This window comes from Mustela nigripes, chromosome 9 (genome assembly GCF_022355385.1).
Source record: "Mustela nigripes isolate SB6536 chromosome 9, MUSNIG.SB6536, whole genome shotgun sequence".
Taxonomy (NCBI): Eukaryota; Metazoa; Chordata; class Mammalia; order Carnivora; family Mustelidae; genus Mustela; species Mustela nigripes.
The window spans coordinates 74,440,268-74,454,869 of NC_081565.1; the positions used below are offsets into that span (position 1 = coordinate 74,440,268).

The 14,602-nt window shown below is 39.3% G+C and overlaps 1 pseudogene; it reads right to left on the reverse strand.

Annotated features, from left to right (window-relative positions):
- Window positions 1–5,740: 5,740 nt before the first annotated feature.
- Window positions 5,741–6,888, reverse strand: LOC132024162 (adenylosuccinate synthetase isozyme 2-like; annotated as a pseudogene).
- Window positions 6,889–14,602: the final 7,714 nt, after the last annotated feature.

Below are 14,602 nucleotides of genomic sequence, written 5' to 3' on the forward strand. Positions count from 1 at the left end.
AAAATGAGGGGTGGAAATGAAGGAAGGCCTGTGTGTGGGGGCAGAGATGACCCCGGTCTGCATCTTGTGTCAGTAAATCTGTTTTACTTGTCAAAAGGTACCTGAAAGACCTCTATGGAAAAGATGAATCTAATGTGATTTTTTTTTTTAAGATTTTATTTATTTATTTGACAAACAGATCACAAGTAGGCAGAGAGGCAGGCAGAGAGAGAGGAGGAAGCAGGCTTCCTGCTGAGCAGAGAGCCTGATGCGGGGCTCGATCCCAGGATCCTGGGATCATGACCTGAGCAGAAGGCAGAGGCTTCAGCCCACTGAGCCACCCAGGCACCCCTGATTTTTTTTTTTTAAGATTTTATTTATTTTATTTTAGAGAGAGAGGAGAGTGTACAAGAGAGTTTGAGCAGGGGAGGGCGAGAGGGAGAGGATCTCAAGCAAACTCTGTGCTAAGTGCAGAGCCTGACATGGGGCTCGATCTCATGACATTCAGATCGTGACCTGAGCTGAAATCAAGTCTGACACCCAACTGGCTGAGCCACCCAGGTTCCCTGAATCTGATGTTATTTTAATTAGTCTGTACCACAGAGAAAGAAGGAAGCAACCCCATTATCTTATTACGCCCGTATGACACTGATCTAAAACCTGACCAAAATAGCATGAGAAAGGAAACCACAGACTAACCTCAGTTATAATTGTTGATGCAAAAATCCCAATAAAATACTAGCAAACGTATTCCAGCAGTGCACTAGGAGAAAATACACCATGACCAAAGACATTTATCCTAAATGTTCACAGTAGCTCAATATTATGAAGTCTTTAAACATGATCACATTAAAATGCAGAGAAGGGTGTGATGTTGAGCAGACTGGGCTGTTTTAGGACGAAAGGACAGGGCCAGAGGATGGGACTGGGGAATGTTTGATTACAAAGGAAGACCCCAAGGGAATTTTAGGGGTGATGGAACTATTCTGTATCTTGATTGTGGTGCTGGATACCTGCCTCTGTGGACCCATGAATAGGGCATTATACAACCAAAAAAGTGAATGTCATTATAGATAAAAGCAGATATTTAAAAATCAGTTTCAAAAAATGAAAACAAAACTAAAAAAATCCCTCTATCACCTAGCCAGTAAAGCCGATGTTTTGACCAGGTAAGGTGTAGTGACTGTAATATAGCCAGTGTTCTCAACTGTCACCTAGAACTCACACTGATACTTACCTTCCAGCATTGTTAAGAGATTTGGCTCAACACAGCATCTGGCGTAGAGCACATCCTCAAGAAATGTTAATCATTGTTAGTAATAAGATATACCCATGAAGCCCAGGAACTCGGGAACCAGAATGTCTGGCTTCAGATTCTGGTTCATCCCCTTATTTGTTGTGTGGTCTTGGGCAGGTCATTTTGCTTCTGGCCTCTGTGTTCTCTTATTTTTAAAATTTAGAGAAGCGTTACTCTGAGAGTTTGTTGAGTTTTCTGCAGCAGAGCACCTAGAAGTGGGGAGTGGGAGTTCAGGCTCCTGGGAGTTCAGAAGTGGAGTAAAGTGAGCTGCGCGTGGTCATGTGTGTGTGTGTGTGTGTGTGTGTGTGTGTGTGCGCGCGCGCGCGTGCGTGTGTGTTTGTGTGTAACGGTGGCTGATGTTGGTCTCTGTGTTATTTAATGAGTTGTATAGATAAGGTACATGGGAAAAAGGGCAAGAGGAGACAGTTTCCACCTGTGGCAGAGATATGGGTATAAACACCAAGACAGAAGCCCAGGTGGATTCTCCAGAGACCAAGGGAGCTGACAGACAGCATGAACTTGGTTCCGCAGCGGCCTGATGTCAAAGGTAGGATGAATTTGTATTAAAGGAGTGTGAAAGTTTACTCAGGCCAAGTAGGTCATCAGCAAAGAACGTTAAAGGGAGAACCCTAGAGCCTCTGTTTAATAATTTCAGTCTCTAACTACTTGAATAAAGGGGGAGTTTCTCTATGTTTGCGTGACCATTGTCCTTTCTGTGGCCACTCACGTTGACTCGTTGACTCCAGTGGACTGTGTGTCACCTACAATAGTGAGGGGGCTGATCAGTGAATGTTCCTTGCCTTGGTGACTCTGAGTAGACCGTTGTCACTGGTGGGCTGGTGGTGGTCACGTGGAACTGGGAGGCCCACTTGGAAGTGAGTCACTCGCCTCCCTGCGAAGGATTGCACAAGTCCCAAGAAAATGGGGAGAAGAGTAATATTTAAAGAAATGAGAACATTTTTATCAATATGATAAGGGGCAAATGCAAAATATAAAACTCTGTATGTGTATCTAATTTGGTTAAACATATGCATAGAAAAATGACTGGAATGAAACATTAAAACAATGAAGAGTTGTCTCCGAGTGAGGACTACAGATGACTTCTCTTCTTTGTATCTTATATCTTTTATATTTTCTGCAATAAAAATGTTTTACTTTTGCAATTAGAGAAGGGGAATGGTTGCAATTAACTTAAAAGAAAAGAGGTTCCCTTTCCCTGTTCACAGCCTACTTATTGTTCAGCAACACATTTTTTGCTACTTGTTATGTATAGGACAATAACCGCTTAATTGCTGGCTACATTCTCTAATCTCCAGGTGAAGCTCAGAGCTTCCTAATCTTACTTCCATTCCACAGAAGAGGAACTCTGACATGGGGCAAAGACATAATGGGGTCCTTAGAAACTCTCCATGAGCCATTGCAGTTGGAGCTTGGGTGGTAGCAAGGAAGACAGCCAAAACTCCCTCTTTCTGGAATGTGCTACTGTTTGGGATCATGTCCTGTTACTTCTCTTGCTTTCCTTTCTCTCAGCTGCTGTGTAAAGATAGGATTATGTTTTTGCTGGGGCTGCCATAACAAAGAACCACAGACCAGGTGGCTGAAATAACAGAAAGTTCTTTTTTGACAATTCTGGAGGCTGCAGGGTGTCTGAGATCAAGGTGTCTGGGGTTGGCTTCTTCTGAGGCCTCTCGCCTTGGCTTGTAGATGACTGCCTTTCCATCCTTTCTTCCCATGGTCTTCTTTCTGTGTGACTGTGTCCTACCCTGCTCTTCCTTGAAGGACACTAGATTTGTCACATTAGATATGGGCCTACCCTAATGAACTCATTTCATGTCAATTACCTCTTTAAATACCCTGTCTCCAAACACAGTCAGCTGGAGATTCTAGAAGTAGGACTACAACATAGGAATTTTGGACGCCAAAATTTTGCCTATAACAGTGTTGAAATAATTTTTCTTAGGGGACCCTGTTGCCACTCTGGGAAAGTCAGGAGAGATCCAGTATAGGGTTTAAGAGAAAGGATTAAAAAAAAAAAAGGCAGTTTTAACTTCTTGGGTTTTGGATCGCCTACCAGGTTAAGAAACCAGAGTTTCTTAACACACACATCTTCATTTGTCCAGAGTGTCTGTGTCTGTTGCGGGCACATCACCCTCTTAAATCTGTGGCTGTGTTGAGGCCACTTGAAGATTGAAATGTTGGCTGTCTCCTCCTTGGGGACATAACAAATATATCATTCTGTTGAACTTATCACCACATTATTGGATGTTTCTACAAAAGCAAAGCAAATCTGAGAGCAGAGATGTAGACTCTTGCTCAGTAACTGATGGGGGGTGGATATGGTGGTGAAATTGTTAAAGAGTGGTCTACTCTAGTCTTAAGACCCTTGATAGCTTGGTAAACATCACCATTCTCTACTAAAAAACAAGAAGCAGCCTTCTGAACAGCTCATATAAATTTTAAGGCGTTGAAATGAAAGAGTTTATCTGTCTTCTCTGCCCGAGTGATAAACATCAATGAATGTACTCTGATCTCTTTTCCCAGATGAATCCTGAAAGTTTTGCACTACGGAACTGATTTCACTGATTTGTGAAAAGAGACAGGTCAGGCCTATGGATTCTGCCTTTGCCCAGCCAGCAGATGGTGCCATTTTCCTAGGAAATGGAACCAGAATTAGGTTGAACTGCCTTTTGGCCATCAATGTGCTAGGTTAGGTACTATGTTTACAGGGTATTTCCATAGATCTTCATATATAACGAGCTTCTCTTCTATAAAATTCTGCTCGTCTTAACTGCAGTTAAACAAACTGAAATCGTCAGGTTTCAGTGTAAATGAAACTTTTATTTTTTTAAATATGGGGAAAATTAGAAAGAAAATCTGAGCCCCTTCTTCTAGGTGTGTGTTTTAGGATTATGTCCTCTCTCCTCCTCCTCATCCCCCATCCTCTTCCAACACATGAGCAGGCATCATCTGTTGACTTTCTTACAGTCTTTCACTGTTATGTATAGTCGTCGGTTTATTGAATTCTATAGTAAAATTGTAGCTTTTGAGGAATGATTAGTTCTGAATAGCTACTTCAATAGCTGCTTTAATATAATACCTAACTTAATAAATGTAATTTAATAGCTAGTTTTAATAATATGTAGCTGAGTATTTACCTTTCTATTATTATTTATGAATTTATTTTTTACTAGAAATGATTGTATAATAACATAAATTTAAGTGGCACCTAATTTAAACATTTAAATTAATTCATTGAAGAATAACACAGTATGTTAAGCCTAATTGTTGAAACAACACTTCTTTTTTCCCAGAAAAGAAAAAAGTAAAGGCATGATCAAAATTATGAGTGACAATTTGGGTTCATTTTGACACTTATAAATGATTTTGTAGGCATAAGGGCATGCACAATGCTGAAGAATCAACCCACTGGATTTAGAAGTAATGGTAAAATAAAGAAGTACAGCTATACATCTCAGAGTTAATGCCTGAAATTAAAGGAAAACATCCACTATTTATCATAATGAACTTTCAATAACTTAATTTTTTTTTTAACATTGAGATTGTTGTTTTAGGGAATAACTTTCTCTGAGCATTTAATTTAATGTTAAATGTATTAAATGACACACAGAGACAAATAAATTTTGTGTTTGATACAAATTAAAGGTTACATGAATATAACCTCCCTTCCTCGCCAAAGCTCAAATTTGCAATGGTCTCAGCAGAAAATGAACAGTTTACAAGTTAGACAGAATTTATAGCATTACAAAAGTTTACAGAACCCTACTTTTCACCACGTTTTTATAATAGCAAAGATTATAATGATAACTGAATGACCAGAATGTGGCAAATATTTGTGCAAAACTGCATGAATTGTCCTTACCTTTTGATTGAGGTAAAGCCCAAGAACACACAATGACAATGATGAAGAGAAACTACACTGAAAGGAATTCTATTTTAGATTTAAAGCAGCACGGATCATACTATTTCCAAACACCAAAAGAAAATGTGGCACTGTGAACAGTGGGAGCAACGCATGACTCGGTAGTTCACCTAGTGGACGTGACTGACGCTGGCACATGCCACAGTTTCTCTCTACACCAGCCAGCATCTTAAATGACTAGAAACCGTGGAAGGGCTTAAAACTCACTTTGGTGTCTTTATTCTTGAAATTTGAAGATCATGAATGAAATATATATTTTTTAAAGATTTTATTTATTTATTTGACAGACAGAGATCACAAGTAGCAGAGAGACAGGCAGAGAGAGAGGAGGAAGCAGGCTCCCTGCTGAGCCGGGAGCCCAATGTGGGACACGATCCCAGGAGCCTGGGATCATGACCTGAGCCGAAGGCAGAGGCTTTAACCGACTGAGCCACCCAGGCTCCCCATGAATGATATATTTACAAAAGTCCTCTTCTCACCCCACTCCATACCTCAAGGAGTGTTTCTGGTATCACTGGAAATCCTTAAAAGAATCGAATCATAAACTCTCTGGATTTACCTCTACCAATCCATTTAACTGGAACTTGAAGCTCTTCTTCAATAAAATGAATGTAATTTTGGGCCTTAACAGGTAGTTCTTCAAATATCCTTGCATTCGATTATCTATGTTCCAACCTGGGAGAGCCTTATACTGAGCTTTAAGATTTATTTAAGATTTCTTGGTTTCCTGGGAAATGAGGAAGGATTTCACCATCTACCTTGTAAGCAACTCCAAATTTGATTTCTGTAAATGTGTCCAAAATATCTATTCTTTTAAGTGCCAACACAGGAAATTCATTAATCATTTGAGCACATTTGAGCGAGATGAGGTCCAGCCAGACCCATCTTTTTCTCCTTCCAGTGGCTACCCCAAACCCTCCACCTCTTTTTGTATTAATTCTCCACTTTCATTGTCTTACTGGGTAGTGAAGTCACCAGTGCCAACTTGAGTTTTGTATGCTTTTAGGACCCCATCACTTCTCCAGCATTTTGGGAAAGTATACCCAATCAGGTACAGACACCTCCCACTGTACAGTTTGAAGAGGTTACAAAAGGATAAGTCCTAAAATTACTATCTAGTAGTTCTGCATTGGCACCTTCTACCAAGATTTTCTTTGGTGGTCCATGCAGGACCTCGGAGAGGAAACCATCTCTCACCATTGGTTTAATCCTTTCCATATAGCCCTTGAGGTTTTGTAATTTACTTAATTGTTAATTTCCAAAGTGGGGCATGTTATTTGTATTGGTTAGCTAGAACTTTGAACCTCTCAGAGAAGCCATTAAAGTCAGAAATAAGATCAGTTCACCCCAAGTAGCTTTGGGATTAAACTGGGCCCATGCCCTTTTTTGTGTTACCCTTTTTTTTTTTTTTTTTTTTTTTTGCTTTTTATTGTCTCTTTTGCTCCTGGAGACCATCAGATCCTTGTTGAGAATCAAATACAACAGGAGCACTGTCAGTTAGGGTAAGCCTTTTTTCCTAGCCTTCCAGGCCTTTTCCCTTTTGGACATTTTTCTCTGCTTCCTCAGATACTCTGGGAAGATGAATTATCACACTGTTTCCAATGAATATGGTAGCATTTGGATTAATTATTCCACAGTGTCCAGTATGGTGACCCGGTTCTCCCTGGACCATGCCCCAGGGCCTCCACAATCCTGGTTGCATATGGAAGGTGCCATAGGATTGGTGTCAGCGCGGTGGCTCCTGTGACGGACGTGAGGAGAGTCCGAGGGAGACGCAGGCAGTGAGGAGGGCATGCACTGAACAGCTCTGTGGTCACCAGCCACGTGTGGAGAAAGAACGAGCCAGAGGCCAACCCAACTACTTACCTTTTTAACTATAAACACTTATCTTCAAAATTTTCAATGAAAATTTCAAATACACAGAATACTTGAAAGACCAACACAATAAGCATTGTATATCATACCTATCACCTAGATTCAGCAATTATTATTATTATTTTTAAAGATTTTATTTATTTATTTGACAGAGATCACAAGTAGGCAGAGAGGCAGGCAGAGAGAGAGGAGGAAGCAGGCTCCCAGCTGAGCAGAGTCCGATGTGGGGCTCGATCCCAGGACCCTGGGATCATGACCTGAGCCGAAGGCAGAGGCTTTAACCCACTGAGCCACCCAGACACCCCTAGATTCAGCAATTATTAACATGATGTAGATTCAATAGTTAGTAACATTACCATTTTCCTTAATGTATAAATATGTGTGTGTATATATATATTTATATATATGGAAGTTGGTTACAGACATCATGACACATCAGCTCTAATATTTAGCCTGTAACTCTTTAGAATGAAAACAGTCTTCCAACTACTAAACCATAATCACACCTAAGAATATTAGAAATAATTTCATTATTACCTAATATCCACTCCTTAGTCAAAATTTCCTAGTTATTACCCATGTCTCATTTTACTTATTATTTAGCTATTTTAAGTAATCACCACCCGCAGCATGAGGCTGGAGCTCACCACCCGGAGATCAAGAGTTACTTACTTGCTCCGAGGACTGAGCTAGCTAGGGCGCCCCATCCCCATACATCTTTTGTGGCTGATTTTTTTTTTTTTTTTTTTTTAAAGATTTTATTTATTTATTTGTAAGAGAGAGAGAGAGTGAGAGCGAGCACAGGCAGACAGAGTGGAAGGCAGAGTCAGATGGAGAAGCAGGCTCCCTGCGGAGCAAGGAGCCCGATGTGGGACTCGATCCCAGGACACTGGGATCATGACCTGAGCCGAAGGCAGCTGCTTAACCAACTGAGCCACCCAGGCGTCCCTTGTGGCTGATTTTTGTTTGAACTGGACCCAGTCAGGACTCAGAGGTTGGTTTTTGTTGTTTTGTTCGTTCACTCACCTCTACTTAAGACGGTGATTTTTTTTTTCTTTTTTCTTTTTTTTTTTTTTTACGGACCAGGCCTGTTATTTTGGAATGTCCCACATTGTGAATATGTCTGATTGTTTCCTTATAAGCTTCTTCTTAACCTGTGTTCCTCAGCTATCAAAGCCTGAGAGGAAGGCTTATGCACTGTAAGTAATAATGATATTTCTAACTCAAATTCAGCATTATACATTATTTCTTACCTTTGATTTTATATAGCTATTTCTTTCTTAACAATTTAAGTTCTTAATAACACTCATAGTTTACTTATTTGCTTTACCCTACAATTGTTTAAAACAATAGCACAGTATTACTACTACAAAAAACTAAGGGAAGATAAAGATTTCTTTGTGGTTCTTTTATCTTTATAGCATATCTAATGATCAGATGAAAGTGTGCTAAGCTTAAAAACCACTTGAAATAATTTTGTCCTCTGCATGGTTATGTTAAAAGTTTGATATGTATTTAAGTTTGTTTTGTGTTGTTTTAAATTGAATATTTCCTTTCTTTCCCTTTTCAGTTAGTTTTATTTTTTGAATTATAGAAAACATTTACAGGAGTAAAAAAAAAAAATCAAAATTATATAAAGACGTAAAGTCAGAGAAGTCTTACTTCTGTCTCTATCTCCTCTACCTGATTTCTCCTCTGTCCCTATAGATGACTATTTTTTAAAATTCTTCCTATTAATTTTTGTAATAACAGGCAAGTATGTATTGTCCTCCTGTTTTTTTTTTCTCACAGAGCAGAGCATACTCTAGATCCTGTTTCATAATTTGTTCTTTTCACTTAATAAGACACTCTGAACATCACTGTGTATTTAGTATGTAGAAGTCTTTCTCACGCCACCCTCATGGCTGCAAAGTCCTCCATTGTGTGGATATGCCATGGTTGAGTCATCCACTTCCTTCCATTCATCATTCAGCTCACTGGCAGATATATGGGGTATTTGGAAATTTTTAAAAAAATTTTTGATAATTTTTGAATAGAAATTTAAAAATGTGTTTCATATTTTCCTAAGTTTATAAACAGAGTACTGTTTTTTCCTGATGCCTCAGCTGGCTTATTAGTTGCTGCTAATTTGCTTGAACTTGAAAATTAGATCCACCAAACCTGTAACAATTGCCTATAAAATAGGAGTGGTAGACATGAGTAAGGCCCCAGAGAGCTTTCCTATGAGGTAAACTGTCCTATCCAGACCTACCTAGAAACTTATATTCTGAATGTCTTCCTTTTACGCCTTATCTTGCTGTTTTGTTTGATTTATATTAGTTTTCTGCTACAACTACCTTCTTATTTCTAAGGGACATTCAGATTATCAGTGGAAGTTACATTTTTTTTTCCATATAAATTTTTGCTGGAAATTGGATTGTCCGTACTTCCATATTGAAATAGCAAAATCTTTCCTGCCCTGAAAAGTTCGGTTTGGTGAATGATGGAGAGAGTAAGAAGTGGACATGCTTGTAGTATAGGAAGAGGTCGGCACATACATACAGCAATGTGCACATATATATAAGTGAAAATACACCTCTCATATTATACCAGTATATATCTGTAATGCCTGATCATACACCTGTAATACTTAATGTAATTTTTCTGCTTTTCACACTCAATGGCATATCATAAGCATTTTTCTGTGTTAGGAGAAACTCTACTGACCACAATTTTAAAATGGCTGAAAATCATGCATTGTCTAAAGCAGAATATTAAAAATTTACTTTTATCAGTGGGCCTCTTTCTAGTCAAATGGGATCTACATAGCAGTTTCAGGTATGGTTCAGAAAAGGTTCTGAGTTTCATTAGGCAGTTTGACCATCATATTCTAATTAGTTAAATAATTTAATTTAATATAACTCTTTCTTGTTTTCCTGATTATTTCTTTTGTTCTTACTTGATGGGTGCTATGTCTTCTTATTTCTCTGATTGTTAGTTTTATAGTTTACTTGTTTCCTGCATTGTCTCTGTTTCCTCCAAGCTACTGTTTCCTATTTGATCATTTTAATCTGTCTGTTTTGGAAGGAAGACTTGCCTGACATTTCTAGAGTCTGTAACTGTGCATTATTATTAAAGAGCGAAGCACTGAAATGATGGCTGGAGTCTGTGTGCAGGTAGGTAAGGCCTTTCACCTGGTGTGCTTGGCTGTGGGATGATCAGGACTAAGCTGGATCTGTTGAGGGGCCCCCACATACATGGTTCTATATGGCTACTCTTTCTGACCATTCAGTCTTCCACAGAAAGGTCCTGGAGTCCAGGGTTTGGAGGAGGTAAGCCTGGTTGCTGGCACTCTTGGACTGGGGAAGGGAGCTGAGTCTTAGGATGTTTTCCCTTAATGCTCGTTTTTAGTCCGAGACATCATCATCACAACTGTTTGCCATGCCTGTGTCTTTAAGCACAGATTGTCTTTTTCCATGTTCCAGAGAATAAATCTTCAGTCTCTTTGAGGGGAGTTAAACATTGTTGTTTGACTGTTCAACTAGAAGGAGGGACCTGGGACTAACTATTCCCCCAAGATTTTTTTTTTTTAAAGATTTACTTTTTTATTTGATAGAGAGATAGAGAGCGCAAGTAGGCAGAGCAGCAGGCAGAGGGAGAGGGAGAAGCAGGCTCTCCACTGATCAGGGAGCCTGATGCGGATCTCAATCCCAGGATCCTTGGATCATGACCTGAGCCAAAGGCAGCTACTTAACTGACTGAGTCACCCAGGAGCACTGTCCCCACAAGATTTTTCAATCAGTTTTTTGTATCTCCCACACTGTGCTGAAACTGCTGATTTCTGATTTCTTGCAGGGGCTTTCTGGGGGTGTATCAGCATTTTCTCATTGGTTTCCCCTTCATATGCACTTGGGGTTCAGCCTCTTTTAGGTCTGCCAATTCAGTTTTGACTTCTCCATTTGTTTTCCGCCTCCTGAAATCTTATCAAATTATCATGTCCATTGTTTTCCCTTCCCTGGTTCTCTTTGTCCCTTGTCTTCAGACCTTAATGTGGACTTTTAGAAACAAGCAGAAATAATGCATGTATCCCACCCTCCATATTTACCCACAAGCCTCTTCAAGTAGCCTTAAATCGTCATTATTCGAGAAAAAGTACTCTTTTTATGAAATATGTGAAGATCCCCTAAAGCATCACCATGGGCCCTACTATATATTGTATCATAATTGGCTAACCATTACTCTAAGTGTTGGACATTTACATGGCTTCCAATTTGATATTATGGTAATAGCACAATATGAGCATTTTGGTGCATGAATTATCCACATTATGGCTATTTTTCTGCTTAAATTGTTTAAATTTGCATTTCTTTAAGTGTTTTTTTCTCCCATATGTGTATGAGATCTGCATTTCTTCTTTTGTGATTTATCTATTACATGTCATAATACTTATATGTTATAATATTTGTATATGTTAATTTATTATACTTAAAGCAATATATTTATGGTTAAGTGTTTACCTTTATTTTTTTAATGATTTTATTTATCCATTGGACAGACAGTGGTAGTAGACACAAGTAGGCAGAGAGAGAGGAAGGGAAGGGAGCAGAGAGCCCGATGCGGGGCTTGATCCCAGGACCCTGGGATCATGACCTGAGCTGAAGGCAGAGGCTTTAACCTACTGAGCCACCCAGGAGCCCCAAGTGTTTACTTTTTAATTTTTGGTTCCTTTTGGGGGTGTAGACACTTCAAATTTTTGCACAAACATACCTGATTTTTTTTTTTTAAAGATTTTATTTATTTATTTGACAGAGAGAGATCACAGTAGGAGAGAGGAAGGGAAGAGATCACAGAGAAAGAGGAAGGGAAGCAGGCCCCCTGCTGAGCAGAGAGCCCGATGTGGGACTCGATCCCAGGACCCTGAGATCATGACCTGAGCCGAAGGCAGTGGCTTAACCCACTGAGCCACCCAGGTGCCCCATACCTGATTTTTTAAATGATTTCTTCCATCTCATACAATTTCTTATTTATTTAAGATTTTATTTACTTATTTGAGAGAGTGAGTGAGCATGGGGGGATGTGGCAAAAGAAGGGGAAGCCAATTCCCAGCTGAGCAGGGAGCCGGACACAAGTTCAATCTCAGGACCCTGGGATCATGAACTGAGCCAAAGGCAGATGCTAAACTGGCTAAGCTACCCAGGTGCCCCTTCCATGACTTTTTTTTTTTAATTTTTTATTTATTTGACAGACAGAGGTCACAAGTAGGCAGAGAGGCAGGCAGAGAGAGAGGGGGGAAGCAGGCTTCCCGCTGAGCAGAAAGCCCGATGTGGGGCTCAATCCCAATACCCTGGGATCATGACCCGAGCCAAAGGCAGAGGCTTAACCCACTGAGCCACCCAGGTGCCCCGCCTTCCATGACTTTTAAATTCAAAAATATATTCTTTTATAAATATTTAATGAATATTCTGATTTGAGGGTTAACGATGAGAGCATTATTATCATAGGGGTTAGGGCCAGAGTTCTTTTTTTCTATTAGCATGAAACTATGTTTATTTTATAAAATTTTAAAGTAGAATCCAAATGGTATATTCATGTATATATATGAATTGTATTACATATATGCAATTGAATTAAAATACATATAAGAAATTCTAGGAAAGAAAACACAACCAATGATTCGTAATTGTTGTCTTTGGGCACTAGGTTTTTCTCTATGTTCTGATATTATATTGTTTATATTTTCTTAAATATATGGGCATTCTTTTTATATTATAAATGAAAAATTGAATCTTAATTTTCAAGACTAGTTTATTTGTTTTTAAAATTTTATTTATTTATTTTAAGTAATCTCCATCAAACGTGGGGTTTGAACTCATGACCTCAAGATCAAGAGCCACATGCTCTTCGGACTGAGCCAGCCAGGCATTCCCGCCCAACTTAAAAAAAAATTATTTATTTAAAGACTAGTTTAGAAACGAAGTATAAACTAATAGTTAGGGGAAGCATGATGATCATTTTCTTAGTAATAAATTCTCAAAAAACTTTTTTTAATGTTAAAAAAAACTGTATGTAATCAATGTATATAACTTGCTGAGTTTGGAGATAATTATACACTCATGAAACTGTCACCACAACCTGTGCCATCAGCATATTCATCCCATCCAAAAGTTTCCTCCTCTTCTCTTATTTACTATTATTATTTTTATTATTATTGACTTGACATAAGATCTAGTTTCATAACAAATTTTTAACCATGTGATATAGAATGGGGAGGTAACTAGTTAAGGTACTAGTTAAGAGTTCTGAAGCTCCAAGAATACATTCTGGGAAAAACATGGAGAGAGAAGATTTGGGGTGGATAAGACTGAGGTTTGCAGAATGCCCACAGCCAGGGAGGGGAGGAGAAAGCAGACTCAAGAAAGAACTAGGCAGAGAGGTGCCTGAGAGAGTTGTGGTGGTTTAGGTCCTCTGAAGAGAGTAAGGCCTAATGGAAGTGTAAGATGATGATCCCGCTGGGGCGTCAGTCTCCCCGACTCTGCTCAACTCCAAGCCCGTTCCTGCAGACGCTGCTAAGCACAGCTGAAGACAAGCATGTTGAGATGGAGAGAAAAAGTGCTTCGTTTCTTTTGTGCTTGACATAGGTGTCTCACATTGCACCAGGCTTTTGTGTCATTGACTAGACTCATTTTGGCACTTAGAATCACTGTCTTTTCAAGCAAAGTTAGTGCTGCAGGCATAAAACACCAAAAAAGGGCAATCCTTGGCTGTTTCTCTTGTCTCCCTTTTCAAGAAGCATTATTAAGTAACCTGAATTATAAGGCTATTGCTTCTCCAGCTCAGAGTGTCATTCCCCCAAGCAGTGGTGCGTCCTTTCCATTAGGAAGTGTAGCTAAGAGCTATGGAGCTCACCACAATTGCTGCTGAACTATAATTGTCCAAATTGGATATTTTGACTTTGCTTCTTCCGGTTCTTGAGCCCATGCTGGGTATTATCCTCTAACTTCCATCTTTACCACTCTAAGAGAACGTTTATCGTTTTTTTAAAAATCTTTTATTCCAATTCCAGTTAGTTAACATACAGTGTAATATTGGTTTCAGGTGTACGATATAGGGATTCAACACTTCCATATGTCACCCAATGAGAATTCCAACACTTCCAACACTTCCACATGTCACCCAATGAGAATTGGGGCATATGACATATGCAAACATGACTGTTTGCAGTGGTAGGTTCTGGAAAAATCCCACTATATGTGTAGGGGATGGCTTAGGATGGAAAAGTCATGCTGGATTTATGAGGCTGGAGGGACTTCTTAGGAGGACAGAGCAGAATGAAGAAGGGACCACAGGATGTCAAGGTTGTGAACCATATCTTCATTGAAGATGATATATGTCCTATCATTTATCACTTTGTACTTTGTTATTTCACAGATTTTTTTAATGAAAACAATGTTCACATAAAAAATAAGAGATTATGTAGGGGGGCCTGGGTGGCTCATTGGGTTAAAGCCTCTGCCTTCAGCTCAGGTCATGAT